At 33.6% G+C, this 6189-nt stretch overlaps 1 pseudogene; it reads left to right on the plus strand.

Moving 5' to 3' along the window:
- Positions 1-5155: 5155 nt before the first annotated feature.
- Positions 5156-5821, plus strand: LOC106758255 (annotated as a pseudogene).
- Positions 5822-6189: the final 368 nt, after the last annotated feature.

Consider the following 6189-nt stretch of genomic DNA (forward strand, 5'->3'; position numbering starts at 1 on the left):
TGTTGCTAACCAGCTGTATTAGTGGGGCCATTTTCTTTTTATCTCAAAATTATAATTCTAATTTGAATGATTAAGACCTTTGGTTAATTTGAGCTGTGGTCAACCATAACTTGTGCCATTTTCTTTGTCTTTTTCTCTGTAACTTTCTTTGGTTCACCAAAAGTGGAAGCTTCTGTGCCGTTTTTTACTAACTGAGATAGAAAAATCCAAAGGGAAAAAGCATTATCAACTGCAGAGGTTCCAAGTTACAAGTTATAACCACCCCTTTCAGAGCAAACATCATTTTTTTTTACTAATATATTTGAACATTAAAGGAATCCCAGGTTGGCATTGGTGAACTTCTGACTAGGCCCAATGAATCATTGAGCTTTATAATTTCATAGCTTTTATTATTAATTTTCTGAATAAGAAAAGGGGTTTTGTAGTGGAGTTCAGGTTTGGAAAAGATACTCTGCAGATATTACACTAATCTTTTTCTCAGAAGTTGTTAGCAAAAATCCACTTTGAAAGGTTTAACAAAAGATTTTTGGGTCTGCTCTTGCCATTTTAATATTCTGGGTCTATAATTGGTTTGCAGATTAGTGTGATTTAATTATTGAAAAGATGCTTTGAATGTGGTGCTGTATACAGGACAGTTGCATGTATTTTATTATTGTATCATTGTATAATACATAGTTTTTCTTTCTTTAAAAAAGAAACATAAACAACTTCAAATCCAAAGTGTTAATCTGACAACCTTGTCTCAGAAAATTAGAAACTCCTAATCATATAGCGACGTGTCAAAGGATGGATTGCTACATATTTTAATCACTATATTTAAAGTGAACTGTTATTCAAAAGACAAAATAATTAATGCATTAAATCAATTGATTTTGTATAAATTAAGTGACAGAAACAGTACTACATATTGAATATGTGAAATTATTAGCTTTAAAATTAATCATATATATATAGTTTGGTCCTTCATTGGTTACCCTCATTGGAGTTCTCAGTATTTTATGATTAATGTCAACAATGATGTTAACTAATAAATGAAACATAACCTTGACAAGGAACATACAGCGTGTAATGGTAGCTGGTATCCAAATTTAATCACTTAACTTTAGTTAATTTGTCAGTTCATAGTTTTATATTCTCTTAATCACAGAACACTCTTTTTCCTAATCCATAAAGAAAGCCTTGTGAAGCAACAGTGCTTAATCAATTTTCTTAATTATTTGAGTTTATTTATGTTCTGGCTGATCCCCCATTTATTTAATATTGCATAAAGTTAGAGCAAAATCAACCTGAAGAGAGATTACGAGATTGGCCAACAGAAAGTGTAAATTATCAGACAGTGTATTATAGAGAGGTTTATCATTTTGAACATTAAGCTTTTCTTAAGTGAAATGCCTGCATGAGAACTTTTAAAAGTTATAAGCAGTTCTGATAGCAAAAAAATTCTATTCCCCTTTAGAAGGTTAATAGGTTTCTTTATATATGTCGGAAGTCTCACTTCGACTAGAGATAAGACTAATTTATAATATATAAGTGGAATGCAGACCTTACCTTACAAGCCGGTTTTGTGGGATTGAGTTAGGCCTAGAACTCACTTCTACAATATCTATATTTGTATATATGTTGCTTGTAATGTAAAAAACAAATGTGCTTTACTATTGATCATCTTCAACCACTGAAGAAAATTTAAGTTGAACTAGATGGGGCTTACATTTGCCTAATTTTAGGTTGAATTATGCAGTTGAATTGTCATAATCAGATACTGAATTTGATGACCCTAATAGAAAGAAAAAGAGAGAAAAATGTGGTTTGAAGGAAATAGCTTTAGATTGTCCTTGTAAAATGACCAGAAAATGAGGCCCTACCAAGCAAGAATGTTTTGAGAGATTTATAAGGCACACCATAATGATCATTAGGGTAGGTGCCCTACTAAGCAAAGTTGTCACTGCTCTATCACCCACTTCCCACTTATTTTTGGGACCCTCTTTCACCTTAGGATGAAGCAAATAACTTGTTTTTGGGGATTTTGGAAAATTTACTTCCTTTGTTTGGGGAGAAAATCAAACACCCTATTTTAAAAACCCATCATTTGTTTTACCAACCATCCATTATTTCATGCTCTACAACTGTAACATTTTCTGCATTTCAAAGCCTCTCACTTTCAATCACCAGTATTACCCTTCAAATAACTTGAGTCACCATCAATCACCATTTTCGTTTCTCACTTAAAACTTGATTCAACACTTTTGTTAGCTAACTTTCGAGTAACACCCTTGAGATATAGAATTAAGTTTACAGACAACACCTACCAGTGACAGTGAACTTCTATTCAACATGAGACACGTTGTGCATGGGTCCCCACCTACCATTTCTCAAGATCCTTCATGGCTTTTTCCATCATCTTACAATAAACCCTTCTGGTCAAACATCTCATTTTTGCAAGGGAACATATATTAATTTCACACAACAACAACAATACAACAACAAGAGGGGCTACTGCTTTTACCACTCAAGTTTTCTTGCTCTTTAAATTTCTCATTTTTCTTTTTCATGTCTTCTCATAAATTTATTACCCCTTCGTCTCTTTCATCATGTTTATACACGTACTACAACATTCTGTCTTATTTTATGATCACTTTCTGTCTTTTCATTAAATCATTACCCAAAGGACTGTTGTGTTCATATAGGACATGGATTACTTCACAAAACATATCAGAGGTTTTGTGATAAATTCTTATGTAATGACTTTCGTTTTGTAGTTTAAACACAGTTGAATCTCATTGAATTGTATATTTTGAAAAAGAGACAAGAAAATATGAAATTAATTGATTGATATTTGAATTAGCATGAACACATAAATACTATTATTTAGGTAATGTCAGGTTTTCTTGAGTGCAAAAGAAGAAAATGACATTAGACCCAAAAAGAGAAAAAGGGAGTGGCTATTATCTTTGCTTAAGAAACCTGACATTAATTTCAAACATCAATCGATTCATTGTGAAAAAGATGATCATTCTTCAATCAGAAATGCACCATCAAGTCAGGTTCAACACAAGTGTGGCCATTTGAGGTTCATAAGATTGATCAGTGACTGGGTTAAAATTGAAACTTTGAAGAGAGGCAAACTGACAAATTCAAATTCCATCATAATAATTTGGATCATTAGTCACTGAATCATCATCAACCAATGTGTATTAAGCCAACAACAATCTCTCCTTTGTCATTATGTGTCCTTCTTTCTTTATTGTTATCGCTTCAAAGATAAGCACGCCTTTCACTGTTAGACCAAAAGTTGTAATTACAACAGATGTTAAAGATTCAAAATCATGAGGGACACGATCATCAAACTAATTAAGTCAACATTCAAATTATTCGCCAAATTTTGTTGCCAGCCAACACATTACAATCATACAAATTTTAGATTTTATAAAATAAAATTAACTTTCCAGAATTACAGTTAAAAATCCTATATTAAACTAATCTTATTAACTAGGTTGTAAAGTTCACCTTTTAAAATATTATCAGTCATTCAAAATCTATTGTATCGAAATTTATATTTAGTTATTATAGAACCAGTATGATAAATTCAAAGAAAAAAAAAGTGTAATAAATACACAATTTTCTAAGTTTTTTAGTTAAGTTTAAAGTTTATTTTTTAATACTATCATTCAAACCAATTCATCACTGTAACATACATAAAGTAAAATCCCTTTACCCTTTTTACCATAAAGGTAAGATGTGGTATTAAGTTAATGACTCATTTATAAACTCTTATTTCCTTAATAAGGAAGGAAAAACAGAGGAAATAGACTAAAAGTGTTTTGAGATTACAAAAATTTTGCCCTATTTTTTCTGCAATGTATGTTCCCTTTCAGGCCACAGTTGTTGTGATGAAGGACAGATTATTTATATGATCAAGTAATGGTTTTTCAATCAGTTATGATTAACAGATATAATGCAATAATGTGTGGATCTAAAGGTTGTAAAAAGATTGTTAGTAGCTGACAAACCACTCGAACAAATTCAATTATTAGTTGTATTGAATGAATAACAATTAGTTCGTTAATGTTTGGCAAATATAATAATTAATATACTTTTTCAATGATTCATGTGTCAATATCAGCAAGGAATACGAAGTTCTGCAATTTGTGCTGTATTCAACAATAACATCATTACTTTCTTCCTTCCTTTGCTGAACTTTTCAGTGTAAATCAACTATACATGCATGGAGAGAGACTAAATTCTGTCAAAAAAGAACTTACTGCGTTTAAAAGAACTTCTGATGTGTTTTTACGGAATTATCACCAACTCATAATCATATTCTTGCTTTTGAAGATAATCCATTTATAAGAAAACGTCTTCAGTGAGGAACGATGACAACGTCAGAAAAATAATATATATATATATATATATATATATATATATATATATATATATATATATATATATAACTGATACAAAAATAATTAAAATATCTTCATCATTATGATATAGGATTTTCATTCAGATTATGATTTCAATTTAGATGTGATATAAAATATAGGTTTAAATCCTCTGGTGATCTTCATATTTGTATGAGAATCTCAAGTGGGTCCTTATCATTTTTGTAACGGTTTCAATTGCATCATAATATTTGTAAAATTGAGTCAATTTTGTCTTATCCGTTAAGTTATCACAGACGACGTTAAATTTTTATAACGTGGTGTATACTTAAAATGTCGACGTAACAATATTATATTACGTGGAACTTTGTTTTAGGTGAATAGTTTATGATATGGCATAAAATTTAATTGGAAATGTGAAGAGATCGAGATTCCTCTATTGTCTTCATCACCCTCCATCGTCTTCATCACCCTTCACCGTCAATTCTAGATTGGGTTTCAGCCTAGGGTGGTGGCTCCGTCACCGGAATTTGTATCTGAACTCGCGTCTGCAGCAGTGATTTTACTCTTATAAATTAAATTTATAAATCAATTGGGCCAAAAATCACAAACAAAGATGCAAAACAGATCACCAAAAACGAAAGGGAAGAAGAATAAAAGAGAACCCTGCTTCAACAAAATCAAGCATCTGAAAAGGATTAGATAACTTTGCCAAAAGAAATTTAAAAGGAAGAAAATTTTAAAAAAATTTAAATCAAGCATCTACTTCGTCGGCGATGAATGTTCTCCCCACCGGGAACATCTGCCCCTCCGGGAAGATCTTGAAGACGGGATGGGGATGGTGGCGAATCAGAGTAGTAGAAGCGATGTTTTGGGGTATGGCATGGGGAGCATAATGCGCGGCGGTGGGAAGGCGGAGTCCACCACGGAAGCTTCCAGATCTCGATTCGAAGATCCACCTTACACTCGGAGTCCACCACAGAAGCCACTGCCGGAGACTTGCCAGTGGAAATCGTTCCTCTGATTCCGTCGCACGTTACTCGAATTCCCACCTTCTTGCTCTTGAGCCAATCCATCTTCATCTTCACCTTGGTATCCATCTATATCTCAATGGGGAAATCCTTCTTCATCTTCTGACTCGATCTTAGGCTAGTCAACGAATTAGTGCCCAAATCTTACGAACCGGACAACATCACACGGAGGCTCGTCTGGTTGTTTTTGTCGGAGGTAAAGGTTGTAACGGAGTCGTTCCCAACGAGGATGGAATTGGAGAAGACTGTAACGACAAAGGGGTCGTAGAAGAAAATAAGGTGGTTATTGGGGTTCTTGGCGATGAGAGTGAGGTTGAAAAGCGTGACGAGGTGCGAGGGAGAGTCGGTAGAAGAGATGAGGTTCATCTTGACAAAACAAAGGTTGGTGACGGAGAATTCGGGACGGTGTAAAGGCAGTACAAAAAAAACAGAAATAGCAGGAACCCCAAATCAATTTCATCAGTTCGTCTTCTTCGTGCAATGCCTCCATGGCTGCTGAGATTCGCAAATCTCTACCAGCCTCCTCCATGGCAATAACAAGAGTCCCAAACTTGTAGAGTAAGGGAACCCTTCCGCCATGAAATCAATCTTCTTTGCACCTCCCCTACGTGTGAAGGCACAACCTTTTCCTCCCCTCTACAGAATGAAAAACTCCAATTTACCATGTCATAATTCTTTAATTTAAATAAAAATTCCACCTAATCAAATAATGCACATAAGCATAAACACATCATCAAAATTTAACGTTGTCGCCTGTGACAACTTAACGAATAGAACAA

Source organism: Vigna radiata, chromosome 4 (genome assembly GCF_000741045.1).
Source record: "Vigna radiata var. radiata cultivar VC1973A chromosome 4, Vradiata_ver6, whole genome shotgun sequence".
Classification (NCBI taxonomy): Eukaryota; Viridiplantae; Streptophyta; class Magnoliopsida; order Fabales; family Fabaceae; genus Vigna; species Vigna radiata.